Here is a 20,954-nt window from a genome sequence, read left to right on the forward strand (position 1 = left end):
GGAAGCCCCTATGCTAAATTCTTAAATATTTCTGCATTTGTTCTGGACTTTCTATTTTTCTTACCTTGAATTGTTCATCTAGTCCTGTGCCCATACCACATTGCTCAAATTGTTGTGGCTTTATAATATATTTCAACATTTGGTTTCAGATTCCTTCTCATTTTTCTTTTTTTTTTTTTTTTTTTTTTTTTTTTTTTTTTTTTTTTTTTGTGATATGCGGGCCTCTCACTGTTGTGGCCTCTCCTGTTGCGGGGCACAGGCTCCGGATGCGCAGGCTCAGCGGCCATGGCTCACGGGCCCAGCCGCTCCGCAGCATGTGGGATCTTCCCGGACCGGGGCACGAACCCGTATCCCCTGCATCGGCAGGCGGATTCTCAACCACTGCGCCACCAGGGAAGCCCTCTCATTTTTCTTTTAAAAATTTTCTTGGTTATTCTTTCATGTTTATTCTTCTGGATAAACTTTGAAAGCATTTTGTCAAGTTGCAAGAATGTTCAGTTGGTATTGGATTAGATTAGAAACGTATCACATTTATAAAGCAAACTGGGAAGAATTAACACTTTAATAATAATGGATTTTCCTATCCAAAAATACAGTGTCTTTCTCCATTTTAAACTCTTGTTAAAGTATTTTTTGATTTTCTTTACACAGTATAGCACATTTTGAAACTATGGTATATTTTTTGCTTCTTTTGTAGATGAAATATTTATTTTTTAATATGTAAAAGTCATTGATACTTGTATACTTATGTTCTTATCCACCACTTCCTAGTAGTTTTAACATTTTCATGAATGATTTTCTTGAGGTTTCAAGGTAGGTTAAAAAAATTGAAAATAGCATTAGGTTTGTTCCCTTTTTAATATTTATACCTCCTATTCCTCTTCCTGTTTTATTATATTGTTTGGAACTCACAAGAAATAAAAAATAGTGATTATTTTAAGCATCTTTATCTTATTCCTGACCTCAGTTGTGTTCAACTGTCAGAATTATGTCATAAGCCTATCATAAGCCTGTCAGAATTATGTAAAGTGTTGGTTTGCAGAATATGCCATTTATCATTTTAAGAAAGTTTTCTTCTAGTCCAAGTTTACTACACATGTTTATATAATTAATGGATATTTAATTTTATCATCTATTAATCAAATGGGGACATCTATTGAAATTCTGGGTTTTCTCTTCTTAATGTGATAAATTATGTTAGTAGATTTTAAAATATTAAATAATCCTTGCATTCCTGGTATACACTCTTTTTCATTGTGGTGTACTATTCTTTTATTTTCACGCTGGATTCAGTTTGCCAATGCTATGTTTAAAGATTTTTGTTTCTACATATTCACTAGATTATTTAATAAGCTTTCTCTCTGAGTGGTTAATCTTTATCAGGTTTTCATACTGGGTTTTGCTAACTTCATAAAATGAATTGGAAGCTTTCCATCATTTTCCCTACTTTGGAATTATTTAAATAACGTTGGAATATTATAAAAATGAAAATAACACAAGAATTCATTCTCGACAAAGTCTGTGATTTCTTCCAGTTTCTGGTCCGTTCCAATGTCTTACTTCTTGAACCAGTTCGCAGGACTCTTTCTCAGAAAAGTGCTTCTGGAACGTTAATGTACATACAGATCTCCTAGGGATCTCATTGGTATGTAGATTCTGATTCATTAAAACTGTACCAGGTTGGGCTTCCCTGGTGGCGCAGTGGTTGAGAGTCCGCCTGCCGATGCAGGGGGCGCGGGTTCGTGCCCCAGTCTGGGAAGATCCCACATGCCGCGGAGCGGCTGGGCCCGTGAGCCATGGCCGCTGGGCCTGCGCGTCCGGAGCCTGTGCTCCGCAGAGGGAGAGGCCACAACAGTGAGAGGCCCGCGTACCGCAAAAAACAAACAAACAAACAAACAAACAAACAAAAAACAAAAAACTGTACCAGGTAGTTCAAGTAGCCCACTCTCTAGAGAGTCACTTTAATTCACAGAAAGAAGAATATCTAAAGAGAAGGATTATGTCTTAGGTCTTGTTCTCTAGCAGCAGATGCTAATTTGAGGACTCATGTACACGTGATTTATTTTAAAAGTGTTCCCAGTAGAAACTGGCATGGGAGTGAGGGGAACAGGAGAGAGGAGAGGAAGAAGCTGAGCAAGGGTGTGTGTTCAGGTGATGTCCCAGCCTCAGCTTGATCCCGCAGGGAGCTCTGGACGGGGAATTACAAGTTTGTCCGGACTCCGGGCAAAGGAACTGTGCTTTGTTCTCCTGCATCAGCTAAGGGCTGTGGGGTCCAAGGGTAAGGTGGGAGTGATGTAAACTTCCTGGTAATTCCTGCTCTAATGCCTGTGGGCAAAGTGGTTCGGGTGGCCTGAGATCAGTCCTCACAAAAGGAGTTGCAAAAGTTGTGGGAGGGGTTACACCCTGTTTAAAGGTATCCAAGGGGATGTGGGCAGAGCAATGACAGTGCTAGACGCTGTTTCTTTCAGACAAATATTCAGTTTAAAATAGGGCAACAGAGAGTTTAAGACTGTGCTCTCTGATTAGTTGTGACGCTTAGTCCTCCCATACTGGAATACTTTGGCAGAGATCGGTTGATCCATCGCCTGGGAGCAGGGCTGATATCCTGTGAAAAACAAGGAACCATCTAACAAGGATGTGTGCCTGCATGGGAAGCCATAGTAACTTTGCTTTAAGGTGAGACATGGGAAAACCATGGGCAAGGCCAAGATTCTCCTAGAAAATTGTTTTTCATTTACTGTGGTGCATAGACACATGGAAAATAAGAGCCTGAAGCTCTACTTCATATAATTTAACAAAAAATATCTTTAGCCTGGAATTTTTCAAGGCTTTGGACATTAAAAATATCTCAGTAAAGGACCCAAATTATTTCCAACAATACAAGATAACTAAATAAAATAATGGTTAGGGAAATTTAATCTATATACTAGTTTGTAATTTGAGGAGAGTCTACCAAAAATCATGTCTTTAATTTTAGAAAAGATTATCTGCTGCATCTCTTCTTTATACAGTTATTAGCTAGAGTTTCAGCAATCTGTTCAAACCATAATATCTGTATATGAGAATATATTTGTTATTCTCATCTCTATAGTAGGAGGGCAGCTTGTCCAAAAGTGGTCCATCTGAGCCTTAACAGACAACCATTTGCACTATAGCAGATTCTATTTTCCAAAGATGGCTGCTATTTGTGTGTATATATACATATATACATCTATATCTTTATCTGTATCTATATTCATATCTATCTATATCCCATTCGTTGTGCCCTTCTACAATATGCTATTGACACTTCTCCATCAAGAGGTGACATCTGTGGTCCCTCCCTCAAGCTTTACCTGTGTTCTCACAGGTGAAGCTTTGTAACTGCCTTGTTCGGCAGAACATGGCAGAAGTGATGCTGTGAGACTTCAGAGTCTAGGTCGCGATAGGCAATATAGCTTTTTTTCTTGCTGCATTTACCCTTAAACCCAGCCATCATGTTGTGGGGATGTCCAGGCTATGTGAGAGGCCACATGTGGGTGTTCCAGCTGACAGTGCCAACTAGGCCCCCAGCCCATGGCCACCATCGTCAGCCTCAGACATGCAAGTGAATGAACCTTTAGAGAACTCCAGCCCCCAGCCTTTGAGCTGCCCAGCTGAGGCCCTAGACCTCATGCATGATGCGGAGACAAGCTATTTCTGTGATGTTCTGTCGGAATTCCCGACCCACCAAATCTGCAAGAGATGACAAATGATTGTTGTCGTTTGAAACCACTAAATTTGGGGTTAATTTTGTTAACTGAGACATGCACCGGTAATCCATCTTTCCCCACTGATTTAAGACATTGTCACATATTAACCTTCCAAATAGACATGGGTCTATTTATGAACCCTTTTATATTTCACTGATCTGTTTAGTCATATTTTTAAGGAAGGTTTCTTTTTGTATCAGTGTATAAGTATATAATGTATATACGTAAAATACGTATATAATGCTAAGGCAAAACAAAACCCCCCAAATCTCTATGGTTTAATATATCAAAGACTTATTTCACATTCACACGAATTCCACTGTGGGTCAGGCAACTCTCTAGGCCAGTTGTCTTCCATTTGGAGATTCAGTGGCACAGGCTGCTTCCCTGTTGTGATGCCACAATCTCAATATATGGCCTCCAGGTCACTGAAGCATGGGAAGACAGAAGTGAAGAGTGTGTATCAGGATGTTAAATGGTTTGGCCAAAAAGTGACACCTTTTCTGTCCATTGGCCAGAACTAGTCACACAGTCCCATCCACAGCAAGGGGGCTGAGAAATGTGGGAGAGTACATGAATATGGGGTGAGTAATAGATGTTTTGCCACACCCTTTATTATTCATTGTTTATTTTTCCAGAAATTTCTTGGCTATTCTCACGCATATATAGTTCCTGACAAATTTTGAAATCCGATATATTAGGTTCTAATTGTTTTTATAAAAAATCAGCTCTTTCTATTTTAGGAGGAAGGAATAAGCTAAAACAAAGAGGGACAAGAAAGGTTCCCTATTTTTACTATTGGACATTTGTTGCTCCCTTCCTACCAACCAAGACTCTTTTGGTTCCTGATTAAGCATTACTAATCATGATTTAATGACTGGTTCATTTAGCATAGGCTATAACCAATTCCTGGTTCTAGATCCAAAAGTTGAGGAAAGGTCAATGCCGTTTTCAAATTTCCTCGATGATTTGCTGAATAACTGAAACACTGGTCTTAGAAACCTAGACTTGAAACAGAAACTATGCATATCATGTGAGGGGAATGCCCAATAATTTAATAGTTCTATAGTTTTGGGGGAGAAGAGAGTAAAATACAGCCCTATTAAAGATAGGATAAAATGTTGCATTCAAAAGAAAAACCAACCTTGCTCAAAAAGCTTTGGAATCATTATATAATTTTAATTGAAGTCTCTGAAAGAGTAAGCAAAGTATGGAATTTTGTCAATTTTATATTTAAATGACAGGTAATTCTCCTTAGCTGAGTGAGGGGGAAACTGTGCTTTTAAAATGTTATGTTCATCATGTTTTGTATGTGTAGAAATATTCCCCCTTTACCTTGGAAAATGACACTTCAGATCTATCTCAGACCTACCTTATGCAGTAAATCACAGGTATTATTTTGAGATTACATTGTGCTGGAATGTTCCTTTTTTTTTTTTTTTTTTTTTTTTTGCTGTAGGCAACAAAGAGTCTGCCTGGAGAAGCAGACATTAGGCCTGCTGCAGGCTTCTAAATATTGACATAACCCAGGCAGGGTTCAGTTTGCCAGTTTGCATTCCTTTTTTCTCTTACGTTTGCTCCTAAATTGATCTAGTCCCATGGCTTTGTAACAGAGAACAAACCTGACTCCATATTGGATCTATTCCTTCAGCACTAACCCTTGTGCTATGTTGCCTGTGCTGGCTTTACACCGTTGTAAAAGAATGTTGCCTAGAGCCTGAAATGTACAGGATAGCCCACTCTGGGGGCTCTGACTTTTAAAGGTATAACAATTTTTCATTCATACAGAGATAAAAAGTTGCAGAACAGAAAATAACAATTGTCTTGTTGGAGGTTTATAGGAACACTGTGATCAGACCTAAGTGGACAGCTGCCAGAACGAAGGATTCCTGTACCAAGAAGTTTGCAGCAACCAACCACACCCCCTCCCCTTTTAGTACAAAAGAAGCCTGAATGCTGACTTTGGGACACTAGACCACCGTCTCCGTCTGCTGGCTTTCCAAATAAAGTCACTATTCCTTGCCCCAACAACTCATCTTTTGACTTATTGGCCTGTCGTGCCGTGAGCAATACGAGCTTGGACTCAGTAACAGCTTTAAAAGGCACCTGCATCCTGGTGACTCCAAAATTTATATCCTCCATCCAGATCTCTTCCCGAACTCCAAGTGTTGTCCGCCTCTCTGCTTGGCTATCTATTAGGCATTTCCAAATTAGAACTCTTGATTTCACTTCCACCCCACTACCCATTCCTTCAACCTTCCTTATTTCTGTCAGTGTTCCGTTGTTCAGGATAAAAACCTATACATACTTCTTTTTTTTTTCTGTACGCGGGCCTCTCACTGTTGTGGCCTCTCCCGTTGCGGAGCACGGGCTCCGGACACGGGCTCAACCGCTCCGCGGCATGTGGGATCCTCCCGGACCGGGGCACGAACCCGTGCCCCCCGCATCGACAGGCGGACTCTCAACCACTGCGCCACCGGGGAAGCCCTGCTATACATACTTCTTGATTGCTCTTTTTCTCTTTGAATCGTAAAGTCAATCCACCAGCAAGTTCTTTGGGCAATCTAAACTCAGAGTATTTCTAGAATCCAATCACATTTCACCGCTCCACTACTACCAACTCAATCCAAGTTTTTATGAAGAGGTAAGTGTTAATTTGCTCATGAATTATCCCCTGTAGAGAAGTAATTGGCCTCCTGAAAATCTCCATAGAAATTGGCTAAGACTAGTGCTTAAGGTAATCAATCCTGGTCAACAACAAGCCTTGGACCACAGCCCTCCCTGCATGCCCTGAAAGAGGCTGGTACTTTTCCAATCATGAGCACTGATGAGGCAAATCCCGCTGTTAGCTGTCTTTACCATACAGCTGCAACAGGTACCTTGGATCCTTCTCTTACTTCAACAACATCAGAAGAGGAGCTGGCAGGATAGGGATGGAAAAAAGTTCTGCTGTATCCAGTTGCCACTGTATCCTGGTCCCTGATCACCCCAAAGGAGGGACTGCCAGGATAGGGATGGAGCACGGTTCTACTGTGTTATATTGCAGTTACATCCTGGCCCCTCATTATATCAGGGAAGAACCTGTTTCTTCCTTAACCATTCAACTTAAAAGCCCCACATCCCCAAAGTCACATCCCTAAGTGTCATCGTCCGTTCCTCTGTTATATCCGTACCATAAATCCAATCCATTATCAAGTTCTGCAAGAGCTCTATGTTCAGAATATAGTCAGAATTCAACCATGTTTCACTGCATTGGCCTCCTAATCAGATTACCTATTTCCACAAAAGACCCAAGGTCATCTTTTATAAACTTGAATCAGGTCATGTCACCATCCAGTTCTAACCTCCCCCCAGTGGCCTCCCATTCCATTTAGAATACACTCTACATGTCCTATCATGGCTACGAGGCTCTGCATGATTTGGCCTTTATCTCATTTTCTTTGACTCTTGCTCTTGTTCACTCTGCTCCAGCCACAGTGGCCTCCTTTCTTCATCGTGAACATGCTAAGCTTGCTCCCATCCCAAGGTTGTCTCTCTGCCTGGAATGGTCTTCTCCCAGCCCTTGCATGACTTACTTCACCCATATCTCTGAGCTCAAATACCACTTCCTCCTGGGTGCCTTTCCTGACCACCCAATCTAAAGTAGCATTCTCCTTCATGCTAGATCCCCTTATCCTGTCTGATTTTTGTCCTTGCACTTATCATCACCTGCAAGTATATTATATATTTCTTTATGAGATTGCCTGTCTCCCTAATAGATTTTCAGCTTCATGAGAGCTGGGACCTTGTCCGTCTTGTTTGCTACTCTATCTCCAAGGCCTAAAACAGGGCTTGACACTGTTCAAAAATTATTTGTTGGATAAATGAATGAGTGGGACGAAAAAAGTTCTGAAAATCATTTCTCAGATATCTGGGAAAATCGGAGGATCGTTCTTAAAATATAATGGTTCATCAATTAGGTAAGGAAAGGCAGGATTTTCTGTACTCAGTAAGTGTTTAATAAGTACAGATTGAATAAGTAAATGGATAAAATGAAGCTGCCTTTATTCATTGCATAGAACAACTGTGGAATACCTCTAAGCCTGTTATTTTTTCTTGACTCAAACCACCAAATATGTTTTTTAAATTAAGTTTTAACTGAAAAAGTCATACTTTGGGGGAAGACAAACTGTTCAATAGGTGAAAAAATTCTCTTGGGAAAGATAAAGAAGTGTCAAATATGATGAGTAGTATCATGTATTTATGTGTAGGGGGAAGATCAAAAAATCTTTCTTTGAACATCCAGTCAATGACTGTTCATCCTTTCAAAAGCATACATTAATTACAAGCTGTCAGTACAAACTCTTATAATAATTCTTTCTCTGTGAAATTGACCTTAAATAGGATTAAAACTGACCTAACACGAATTTGTTGAGCTACTAGTGAATGTAGTTTGTCCATGATCACTGAGACATGCAAAGTTAATGAAAAATCCCTTATTTCTAAATGAAGGTCACATTTTATACAAAAGGAAGGGAATATTTTTCAGTCCTGTGAAATTGAAGAATTTGAGAACGTTAAGATTTGACAGTAGAGTCTATTATTTTATAGCAAGAACATAAGAAATTGAAGTTCCAATATGACTGAAACCATTCTGTTTCACTATGGAGAAAGTTATTACTTCCCAGCCTGCCAGTAGTTTTATAGACATCATAATATGGGAGTCAAAGACCTTGGTCCTGTTTATAGCTGGGACTGAGTTCACCATTTCCTTAGGTGTTCTCCAGCAGGGCCTTGCCTAACAACGACACAGAGCAATAATCTTTGAAATCTAAAGCAGTGTCAGTTCAATGTCTCAAATAACCTTCACACCGAGCCTCTTCAATTGTTTTTCTTTACCCATAAAACAGATGAAGTAACTGAGTTTGTAAGAAGCTAACAACTTTCTCCAAATTGCAGAGCTAATAAGATTTTCCAGGCTGGGGCAACTGTGGTGCAATTGAGTTAAGGATGCAAAACATGGAGCAACATGAAAGGAGACGATAATCAATTGGACTTAGTAACCCAGTGAGAGGTGCCAATGAAATATTTAAATGGTGAGTTCTCGGGAATAAGTGGAAATTCTTGTTCTGAAGTTCAGAAAGTAGGCTAAGAACAGAAATGGACCTCGAGGTAATATTTGAGCCATGAACTAGATAAATCACTCAGGTGGGTTAGGTAGAAGAGAATTGAGGCCATGAAGGAAAGGATGCCATGGTAGGAGTGGATCCTATCACAGGAGGAAGACTAAGAGAAGGATTAATTTTAAGGAAGAGTTGCTCATTTGTGTCAGATACTATCGAGGGGTTCTATGGGGTGAGGAATAAGACCTTTGAAATAAAATGGACATTGAGGTCCTTACCTCTAGCAAGGAGCCCCCAGCGATTTGGCAGGGTACTGATGATTTTAATAGCCCTATTTCTCACCTAATTAAAGAAGGGCTAATTTTAGAACCCTAATGAAGCAAGACAACACATTTTGTTAGAGGATTTGTTTCCTCCTTAAATATAAGTCCTTTTTTTCTCAAATGTTCTTTGGACTGCTTTGAATCCTTGCATTTTCAATTTTGGGTATAAAATAATTTTTCATTATCCTTATGGAGTAACTCATGGACAGAAAGATGTATTTTAAAAGAAAAAGGCTAGATAAAGATCTTAGTTTTTCTATGACACTAACTATGTGGCTCTTAAAGTGATTTTTATAAAGTTCAAAAGGTGCTTAAATTTAGAGCTGAGAGTCTTTTTTCTCTCGTTGTCTTTTTATAAACCAAAGATTGTCTCGAGTTATGCCTTTGATGAGATGTACAGTATGTTGTAAGAAAAGATGTCCTCTCAACGCTTTGAAGATGCTCATAAAATGGTGGAAAAGATGCCAAAAAAGATTATTCACTAAAATTAGCATATATCTAGTGGTTCATTAGCTTGAATTTACATTATAAAATGGTTTATTGAATTGATTGACGGGGTACTTTTATAATGGCTAAAGACTGGTTCTTGACTCTAACTGTGCTTTAGAATTGCCTGGGGAGTTGTGGTGGGTTTTTTTTTTTTTCTGAAGCTGTCTCCTTTAATTGGGTAATATTTTTGCAGAAAGAAGGGAGCATGCCATATTGTTGTTTTTTATAAAAAAACAGACTTAATTTTTAGAGCAGTTTTAAGTTCACAGCAAAATTAAGTGGAAAGTACAGAGAGTTCCCATATTTTCCCTGTCCCTACACATGCAGAACATGCCCCAGTATCAATATCCTGCACTAGAGGGTACATCTATTACAACTGATGAACCAACATTGACACCATTATCATTCAAAGTCTATAGTGAACATTAGGGTTCACTTTTGGAGTTGTACATTCTATGGATTTAGACAAATGGATAATGACATGTATCTATCATTATAATACCATACAGAGTATTTTGACTGCCCTAAAAATCCTCTGTGCTCCACCTATTCATCCCTTCCCCTCCCCAGCCCCTGGCAAATACTTATCTTTTTGCTGTCTCCATAGTTGTGCCTTTTCAAGAATGTCATGTATTTTTGGAATCATACAGTATGTAACCTTTTAGTTTGACTTCTTTCACTAAGTAAGATGCATTTTTAAAAAATTCAGCTTTACTGAGATGTCACTGACATATAAAATTGTAAAGAAATACACATTCAAGATGCTCCATGTCTTTTCAAGGCTTGATAGCTCATTTCCTTTTAGCAGTGAATAATATTCCATTGTTTGGATGTACCGCAGTTTATCTATTCACCTACTGAAGGACATCTTGGTTGATTCCAAGTTTTTGGCAATTATGAATAAAGTTGCTATAAATATCTGTGTGGACATAAGTTTTCAGCTCCTTTGGATAAATACCAAGGATCGCAATTGCTGGATCATATGGTTAGGGTATGTTTCATTTTGTAAGAAACTGCCACACTGCCTTCCAAAGTGGGTATACTATTTTGCATTCCCACCCATAATAAATCAGAGTTTCTGTTGCTCTCACCAATATTTGGTGTTGTCAGTGTTCTGGATTGTGGCTATTTTAATAGACATGTAATGGCATCTCGTTGTTTTAATTTCCATTTCCCTGATGACATATAATGTGGAGCATCTTTTCATATACTTCTTTGCCATCTGTGTATCTTCTTTAATGAGGTATCTGTTCAGGTCTTTTGCCCATTTTTTAATCACGTTGTTTGTTTTCTTATTGTTGAGTTTAAGATTTCTTTGTATATTCTGGGTAATCATCCTTTAGCTGATGTGCCTTTTGCATATATTTTCTCCCAGTCCATGGCTTTTTATTTCATTCCCTTAACATTGCCTTTGCAGAGCAGGAGTTTTAATTTTAATGAAGTCCAACTCGTAAATTAATTATTTAATGGGTTGTGCCTTTGGTGTTGTAAGAGGAGCTTTATTTATGTATTTATGTATTTATTTATATTCCTCATCTTCCTTTTGTTTTTTCCCCTAGCTTTATTGAGATATAATTCACATATAACATTGCGTAAGTTTAAGGTGTACAATATGTTGATTTGATATGATATATATTTCAAAATGATTATCACCATAGCATTAACTAACACCTCCATCCTGTCACATGATTACCATTTCTTTTGCATGGTGAGAACGTTTAAGGTCTACTCTCCTTGCCACTTTCAAGTATATAATACAGTATTGTTAACTATAATCACCATGCTGTACATTAGATCCCCAGAACTTATTCATTTTATAAGTGGAAGTTTGTACTATCTGACCAATATGTTTTTATTTCCCCAAACCCTCAGCCTCTGATAACCACCACTCTATTCTCTGTTTCTAAGAGTTTGGCTTTTTTAGATTCCACATATACATGAGATTATACACTACTTGTCTTTCTATGTCAGACTTATTTCACTTAGCATAATGCCCTTAAGTTTCATCAATGTCATCCCAAATGGCAAGATTTCTTTCTTTCTCACAGCTGAGTAATATTCCATTGTGTGTGTGCGTGTGTGAGTATATAAATATATAAATATATATATATATATATCTCACATCTTCTTTATCCATTCATCTATTGGTGGACTCTTAAGGTGCTTCCATATCTTGGCTATTGTGAATAATGCTACAGTGAACATGAGGGTACACATATCTCTCTGAAGGTCCTGTTTTTATTTCCTTTGGATAAATACCCAAGAGTAGGATTGCCAGATCATATGGTAGACCTATTTTTAATTTTTTGAGGAAGAGAGGAGAGCTTTTAAAAATATCGAATGCCCAATCTCCAGCCCTAAAGAGTCTGTTTTGGTTAACCTGAGCGAGGCCTGGGCATCAGCATTTTAACGCTCTCTAGTTAATTCTAAATTTGAGAAACAGAGGTCTAATGCCATAGTTTCCTTTCTCTACTTTTAGGTAACAACTTTCTATAATTAAAAAACAGACGAAACTTATTATTTGTTTTTCTGGAGATGGCCCAATATCCTAATTTTCTGCTTACTGCTCTGATCTCTTCTTTTTAATCTCACTCAACATAGGTGACCTCCAGAGCTCTATCCTAGTTCCCCATCTCTCTTTAGCTAGATTCTCTTCCTCAGCATCTCCATCAGCTACATAGCTATAAATACGCTCCATAGGTTGACAATGTCCAAATGTCTTTTCTCCAGCTCTGAAATGGCCCCTGAAATCCAAACTTGTATATCACATTATCTTTTCTGCATTCCAACTTGGATGTCTTATAAGAATGTTAAACTGAATCTGTTCCAAACTGAATTCTATGCTTCCAGCCCCAACCTTCACAAAACCTATGCTTCCCTTAGCCCACCATGGGGCAAGAATCAGATTGAAGTTTCCTCTTTTTGTCTTCTCCCACAAACAATTCAGAAGTAAGTCTTGTATATTCTACACACACACCCAAGTACATCCAAAATCTGTCCACGCCACTCCTCCTGAACTACTTCAACCATAATGCAAGCCACTGCCTTCTCTTCCCTGGGAGACTTCAGTGACCTCCCTCCTTCCACTCTTTGTCACTTCCCACTTCTTCATCTGCCTGTGATCCGTCTCTACATGTGAACCACAGTGACTTTCTTAAAAAAATGTAAATCACTCAGCTTCCCTGGTGGCACAGTAGTTGAGAGTCTGCCTGCCGATGCAAGGGACACGGGTTCGTGCCCCGGTCCAGGAAGATCCCACGTGCCGCGGAGAGGCTGGGCCCGAGAGCCATGGCCACTGAGCCTGCGCGTCCGGAGCCTGTGCTCTGCAACGGGAGAGGCCACAACAGTGAGAGGCCCGCATACCGAAAAAAGAAAAGTAAATCATTGCTTTAAAACCCACCAATGAATTGCCATCCTTTTGCAAACGAAACTGTGTTTGTTTCCAAGGGCTGCCATATCAAAGTACCAAAACTTGGGTGGGTTAAACAACAGAAATGTGTTGTCCCACAGTTCTGGGAGCCTTAAGTCTGAAATCAAGGTGTCAGCAGGGCCATGTTTTCTCTGATGGCTTCAGGGGAGAATCCTTCCTTGTCTCTTCTAGCTTCTGGTGTTTGTTGGCAAACTTTGGTCTTCCTTGGCTTATGATGCATTACTCCAGTCACACGGCCATCTTCTCCGTGTGTCTTCACATCTTCCCTCAGTGTATGTCTGTTTCTGTGTCTAAAAGTCCCCTTTTTATAGGAACACCGGTCATATCAGATTAGGACCCACCTTAATGACCTCACTAATTTATCTCTATAAAAACCCTACTTTCAGGTGAGGTTGCATTCTAAGGTACTGGGGTTTAGGACTTCAAAATATTTTATTTGGGGGAGACAATTCAACCAGGAACAAAAACCCAAACTGCCTACAATCAAGCTTTACATAATATATATGGCCCTTGCTTTCATCTCTGACCACATCTCCTACCACTTGCCCATCTCACTCTGTTCCAGCCACCTTGGCATTTCTGCTTGCCAACTTTGCTCTTAGCATTTACTTTCAAATGTCATGCCCACAGAGAAACCAACTCTGGTCGCGCTATTAACTCACCCCTCTTCCTGCACTACTTCAGTTACTCTCTAGCTCATTACTATTGCATTTTCCTCATAGCATTTGTCACACTCTGAAGTCACCTGGTGTTTATATTGTCTCCCTCACTGTGGCAGATACTACTGGTTATCTACTCCTACTATTCATCTTTCATCACTAAGAATCTGACTATGTCTAGTCTGCCATGTACCCAGCTCCAGGGTGTGGATCATGACTGGGTCATGGCAATTGTGCTTCCCTTTGCAGAGATTACTGTTGGAGTGGGAATGTGGCCAGGTTCTGGTCAATGGGCTGCAAGGGGAAGCCCTTAGGGTTTCTGGAAAGACTTTCCTCCTGATTGAAGAAGCAGACAAAAAACAAGCTCTTCTCTCCTTCTGTCTTGACTCCTGGATTTCAACGTGATTTCTAGAGTTCCACCAGCCATCTTGTGTCCATGGATTGATCTGCTAGAGGAGAACAGAAGCCAACAATGTTGAGCAGATGGAAGTGGGAGGAGCTTGAGTTCTTGATGGTACCATGGCTACTGTACCAACCCTAAAACTATTACTTCCTGATTGAGTGCCATAAATTTCCCTATGTTTTAAGCCATTGATATTCAAGTTGTTATTTGCCTTGAAAGTGTCCTTACTGACATACTCCTCCACCATTACCGTAGCTACTTTGTCTTATCCAATGCTGGACCCCAATGAGAATGACATCTGGCAGGTACGAAACACTGAAAGAATATTTGTTGAATGAATGTATGAATGAATGAAAGTACCTATTGGGATCCCTGCCATGCTACTTACCTTTGCTCCTCTAACTCAGTCTTCTTCCACTTACAAAACCTCTCCTTTGTCTCGGACTGCCTTCCCATTCTGTTCTCTTTGTTAACCTCATCTGGCCCCAGCTCTTAGCCTGGCTCCTCCTCTGCTCCCCACATCCTCCTGGCTCACCACAGTATAGGTTTAGGCCCAGCCAAAAGTCTGACTGTGTGTCACTCCACAAACTCATCTTCATCCTCTGGTTCCCACTCTGGATGAACCATCCTGATCATGTTATACCCTGCAGTGTCTTCATAAGTGAAAGTTTCTTTCTTCCTTACACTGTCACAAACACCTTAAGAACTGGATCTATGTCCTACTTTTAGTTGCATCTCCCCCAAATAATAGAGCATTACTGTAAAAGCACAGTTCAGTGAATTTCTGTTGAATAGGGGCAGCGTGGCATAGTGGTTAAGTCCTGGCCTTTTCAAGACAGCAAAGCCAGGGCTCATATCTGCTATTTGCTTGCTTGGTCAACCTCAGGGAGATCACCTGTCCACTCAGAGCTTCAGTTTCTCCACTTACAAAATAAAGAATAGGGCTTCCCTGGTGGCGCAGTGGTTGAGAATCCGCCTGCCAATGCAGGGGACGAGGGTTCGTGCCCCGGTCCGGGAAGATCCCACATGCCGTGGAGCGGCTGAGCCCGTGAGCCATGGCCGCTGAGCCTGCGCGTCCGGAGCCTGTGCTCCGCAAAGGGAGAGGCCACAGCAGTGAGAGGCCCACGTACCACCAAAAAAAAAAAAAAAAGAATAATAGTATCTACCTTATAGGATTACTGTGTATCTCTCTAAAAGAGATAATGCATATAGATATTTGGCACAAAGCCCAGTAGAGAGTAAACACCCAGTAAATAGTTGCTATTATTATTAATAGATATGTTTGAATGAATACTATTATATTCATGAGCATGGTAAAGACTAGTATTCTCATAGATAATTGTAAATCATGCCTATAGCAGACTGTGCTGGTGTGTTGGGATTTTACACACACACACACACACACACACACACACACATCCCCGCCACACCCCTATCTGTATCCATGTAGATATGATATCAAATGTTATTGGCTTTTGGTGGGTGTCTTGATAAGTACATATTATATATATGTATCTTGTTATGTATCCACCTAGAAATGTACTACTTTCAAAATGTTGTAGCAGAGACTATAGCAGACTGACAATGAATCTGAAACCATTTGTTTGTTTGGAAAAGTAGCTAGGAAGAAGGGGAGGCTACATTTCCATTTGTATGTTAATGTTCTTAATTTACCTAAATTTGGAAAATGCAGTGTTCAGGTCAGGACTCCTGGTTGCCAACCTCAAAAGCTGTCTCTAGCTAATTAAAGCAGAAAGGAATTTATTGGCAGGATTTGTGGGTGTGGTGATGGGGGACACTTCACGGAATCACCAGGAAAGCTGGAGATCCAGGCTTATAACATGGTGACAAACACGGATGCAGCCCCAAAGACCAGAATGCTCCAAATGCCGTCATGAGTGGACCCTGTATCCCTGGAACACCCTTTGTCTCGTGGCTGGGCTCTCTTGCACTTGACATTGGCTGCTGTAACCTCTGGGCTTTTGATTCCAGTGTGCGCATAGGGAATAACCTCTGAATGTCTGCAGGTCTTGGCCACTCCTCCTGAATGGCACATCTGGTGAGCCAGGCTTGAGTACGCCCGGCTCTCCAGCTGCTCTGAGGAGGGGAGAGGAAACACCTGCTCCCTTCAGATCCTGCCTCCCACCTGCCTTGGGATTCCCCATCCCTTCGGGGGTATTTGGATGCTGGGCAATTCCTGTAAATATCCACTAGAGCTACCAAGAAAGAGAGAGGCAACCTAAAAACAGAACCAGAAATAAAAGGCTCAGGAGGATCCCTTGAAGAATTTCCCATCCAGCTGATAGACATCTTCTTCTCCAAACTCTTCCCATCCTGAGTGCCTATGAAATAACAGCAGGAGTATTTTCATCCCCTTTGGCATAGATAGAAATGTAAAGAGAGTCCTTCTTTCTCAGGAACGTTAATGATGGCTGGTAAAGTAACCACATGTGGCACAGTGACCTTTCTGAAAAGCATGGTGATGTGATGAAAAGAGTTGCTGGTGCCAGATACCCATTGATAGGCTCAGAAACAGGTCCTCTGGAGCCCAAGAGGCGGAGGCAAGCCTCCCTCTTGAAAGGGGCAGCAGATGGTATTCTTTGCCACCCCTGACAGAATAACGGCTGGAGAGAGCAGTGGGGCCCCATCTGGGAGACAGCCTGTCTTCTGTGGCCAAGCCATCAATGTGTTTGCAATTTTTACACTTTCTGTGGTGCCTTGCAGAAGGGCAGCTTGTAGGAGGCTGGAAAATTCCAACCAGGAAGAACCACACCTTTTCATGTTACTTCAGAGCAGATAGAGTGGTTCTGAGAACCCAAAGGCAAAAAGATAGCAGAGTGGAGTGGTGAACATATGTTGAGAGAAAAACACAAATTATCAGGAGAAATGAAAATGTTGATGGACGTCAAGCTCTGATATTTGAAAATGTTGGTGGCCAGAGGATTTATCCACCCTCTCGATCTGACCCACAAAATTGAGCCAGAAAATGTGTTCATGACTATTTCCATGGCTCTTACTCAGCTACAAGTCATTTCCCCTTTCAGATTATTTCCATTTTTAAGCTCCAATTTCCATTTGCTTTTTGATCTTCTGCTTTTAAGACATTTCGGCCAATATCATCATTGGCCAAGTGCCAGGTTTTCTTTCAAGGCTTTGAACTTGTCATTCATCCTTTATCCTTGTAGGTGGATTCTGTTTTGTGACTGGTTGGACCTAGGTAGACAGGGTTTTCCTGGTAAAGCAAAAGAAAAGGGGCTTCTTACTAAAGGGTGGAGATCAAACTGAAAAGTTGAAGGCACCTCCTGTAAACATCAGTGACTGAAGTAAAGGTTCTGTGGAAAAGTAATAATGTGATTACCAATTTATGAATGAATAATAAATGACATGATCTAGCTGAACCTGACAGTTTCAGCATCAATAGTTAAGTTTTATGACATATTTATCACTTTTTCATATTCTCAGTTAAAATCTTCATCAGTGTTCATTAAAAAAAACCATTCTGGAGCTGGGTTCATCTGACATTAAAAAAAAATTATAAATGGTTCATTGTGTTTTCCACAAAAGTTGCTGATGGTTTTCTGTCTTCATTTTCAGCTTTTAAGGGCAAGAGTTAGGAAATATTTCCCTTTGTATTCCTACAGCTCATAACAGTATTATCCAGCTAGCAGGCGTTTAGCCCACACACATAGTTACCTTTGTCATTTTTCTACTAGTTGCGGTGCCGTGGGTTGGCTTTACCTGTTACTCTCACACTCACATAACTCGAGGAGTCAAGGACTCCCACTTTGTCACTGTGTCTAAATCAGATCTAGTGTTTTATTCTAAATGATGCCGAAGAAGGCGCTGATTTCAGAACTATTGTGGATTTAATCATGGATCTGCTGCTAAAAATCATTTACTGGATGAACAACTCGGAAAAGAACTCTCACCACCCACCCACACCGTAATAAAACAGGGCAGAGTTTTGCACTTGCTTCCACAGCATCGCCCGAGAAAGAGTTCTGATTCCCATGTTTCTCCTCTCTTACTGAGAATTTCAACTTCATCCCGGGCAGCTGCTGAATCATTAAGCAGAATGCCACTCTGTATTTCCGTGTCTTTCGTGCGGACGGCACCTCTTTAGGGCAGCCACAATGCTTGCCAAAGAACTGAATCCCGAATATTATTTAGCCCCTTATTATTCCCATAACACCACAAAAGAAGAAGAAGAAGAAGAAGAAGAAGAAGAAGAAGAAGAAGAAGAAGAAGAAGAAGAAGAAGAAGAAGAAGAAGAAGCAGCAGAAGCAGAAGAAGAAGGGGGTGGGGGACTTCCTCGCCCTTGTTACTCCCATGCCGTTCCCATCGTAAGATGCTCCGTGGAAGGGAGCCTAGCGGTAGGCAGCGGCTGCGAGTCCCCGATACCGGGCGCCTCACATTTCCGTGGCATTCCCATTTGCTAGTGCGCTGCCGCGGCCGCACGCCTGATTGATATATGACTGCAATGGCACTTTTCCATTTGACATTCTCTCTCTCTCTCCCTCTCTCTCTGCCTCTCTCTCTCTCTCTCTCCCTGTGTCGCTTAAACAACAGTCCTAACTTTTGTGTGTTGCAAATATAAAAGGCAAGCCATGTGACAGAGGGACAGAAGAACAAAAGCATTTGGAAGTAACAGGACCTCTTTCTAGCTCTCAGAAAAGTCTGGGGAGAAAGGAGCCCTGCGTTTTCCCCCAAGGTAAGCAGGAAAACAGCGCTGACGGCTTGCCTAGGAAATTACTTCTTTCCAAAAGGAGCATTTCATCCTCCTCTCAGACAAAGAGACAACCTTTAAATACCACTTAAATTTGCATTAATTGAATTTGCATTAATCTGTAGTGGGCTAGCATTGTGTTTTGTAAATGAACGGGTCTTTGAAGTCGGTGACAGGGCAGGGGAGCCTCACAGAGAGGCTGGAAAATCTCTTTGGGTTTCACTGAAAGAGATTGGATTTTCAAACTCTGCGTAGTTAGATGTAACTTTGTAATGGTTCTTATATTTGACCCCGTGAAAGGAGACTGAGAAGCAGCTACTCGCCGACATGGGTTCCTGGAGCCCCAGTATCTTCCCCGCCGCCCTCATGCCTCTTAGAACGGGGGCACTGTGAACGCGGGCAAGACTGCAAGTTTAAAAGCGCACTGTTTACTTTTATTGCTACTTATGTATGCTGCTGATCTCCTGCCAGGGCTCTGCCGGAGTGCTTAGAATGACTTCAAACAATAGGCAACATTTATTTCTAGCTTTCTGTGTCACGCTTTACAGGAATCCTGTTCCTTTGCACCTTTCTCCCAACTTGCAACATCTTCAATTCCATAGATGCAGTCAGGAGCCCCGGGGAGAGAGGAGGATGGATTTACTATAGGATTTTGATTGGGCAAAAAGTCCGAGGAAATGCATGCTGTTTGCCTTGGCCTTATTGCAAAGGGTTATTTTTAGTAATCAGCTTGTCCCTGCAGCCGACCGATGCTACCCAGTCCAAGCAGTGACCGGGAAAGGATGCTCCCAGCCAGCACAGGGACCAGGACCTGTAGGAATGACTCCTACAAACACCTGAGGAATATTCGGAGGGTTCTTGCAAGCTCCTGAATACAAGCTCTCTCTTTAAATGAACAATTGGGCTGTAGGAGGCCTGGGCATAACTCTTTCTTGGGGGACGGGAAGTTTGACTGTGTACAGAATGTTAATGACTCAGAACACCCTGTAACTGAGGCCCATTGTAATCGAGGAGCTGAGATAAACCTGCATGAAAGAGGTAGACTCCCTTCTCTGCTGAGATTTAGGTGCAGAAAAGGAAGCTATTTGGCAAGATGGGAGTTCCGCGTTCTATGCTCTGTAACTGTCATGAATAGCAGATATGGATGCTGTGAAACATGTCTCTTTTCATGTATGATATTAGTGTATTTTAATTACAAGGAGCCGGCGTTGGCAAATTGCTCCAACACATAACATTAAATACCAGGTGCATTTGAAAATGTAGAGATGCCTAAAATGCAGAGTTGGCTCTAGGTGCCTGTCAAATGCAGTGGGGACTACAAGATGCTTCTCAATTGTTTCAACCAAATGCAAATATCTGCCCCCTTTTTTTTTTTCTTTTTTCTTACCAGTCTGGCTTCTGAAAGTAAACTTTTAGGTTCCTAGAGACCAATATTCATTGTGGAACGGGAACTTGGTTTATGGGGAAACTCCTCTGATTTTCTCTAATAACTAACCTAACAAGCATTGTTGAATGAGAATCTGGCTTTTTTTTATTATTATTTTTTTGCGGTACGCGGGCCTCTCACTGCCGTGGCCTCTCCCGTTGCGGAGCACAGGCTCCGGACGCGCGGGCTCAGCGGCCATGGCTCGCGGGCCCAGCCGCTCCGTGGCACGTGGGATCCTCCCGGACCGGGGCATGAACCCGTGTCCCCTGCATCGGCAGGCGGACTCTCAACCGCTGCGCCACCAGGGAAGCCCAGGGGTGAATTCTTGGTTTGGGGTTGATTCTATTGCTATACAATTTTAAACCACTGCTGTTAACAAAGCATTTAGCCTAACCAAAACAGTTTTCTTAAACTATGATTCAGACCATTATATGAGAGGGTCTGAGCACGAAATGCAATGTTTTGCATCATTTACTTTAAAATACATTTAGTTCAGGTAAAAGGAGTGCTGGCTGAAGCCTTCTTGATGACCATGTACCAAGCAGCTGACACCCACAGATGGAAACACGCCTGTGGAGTTTTCGATCTTAATTCATGTTCCAATGACACTGTCAAGGGGAAAATAAATCACTTTTCAATACATTTAACAATTTCCAACTCATTTA

At 41.2% G+C, this 20,954-nt stretch overlaps 1 protein-coding gene and 1 pseudogene across 4 annotated transcripts in view; both read left to right on the forward strand.

Moving 5' to 3' along the window:
* The window catches only part of LOC131748819 (protein FAM3C-like), a 164,319-nt pseudogene extending 158,662 nt beyond the window's left edge, over nt 1-5,657 (forward strand).
* The window catches only part of NDP (norrin cystine knot growth factor NDP), a 277,419-nt gene that overhangs the window by 232,545 nt on the left and 23,920 nt on the right, over nt 1-20,954 (forward strand). Inside the window, exon 1 of one of the 4 annotated variants that reach the window (XM_067023735.1) lies at nt 8,774-8,806. The exons of 2 other annotated variants lie outside the window; for them this stretch is intronic. The gene's annotated coding sequence lies outside the window, so the exon portion shown is untranslated. Of the gene's footprint in view, nt 1-8,773; nt 8,807-18,105; nt 18,849-20,954 lie in introns of those variants that run through there. One more of the 4 variants, XM_059050305.2, reaches the window with a different exon arrangement.

Source organism: Kogia breviceps, chromosome X (assembly GCF_026419965.1).
Source record: "Kogia breviceps isolate mKogBre1 chromosome X, mKogBre1 haplotype 1, whole genome shotgun sequence".
Taxonomy (NCBI): domain Eukaryota; kingdom Metazoa; phylum Chordata; class Mammalia; order Artiodactyla; family Physeteridae; genus Kogia; species Kogia breviceps.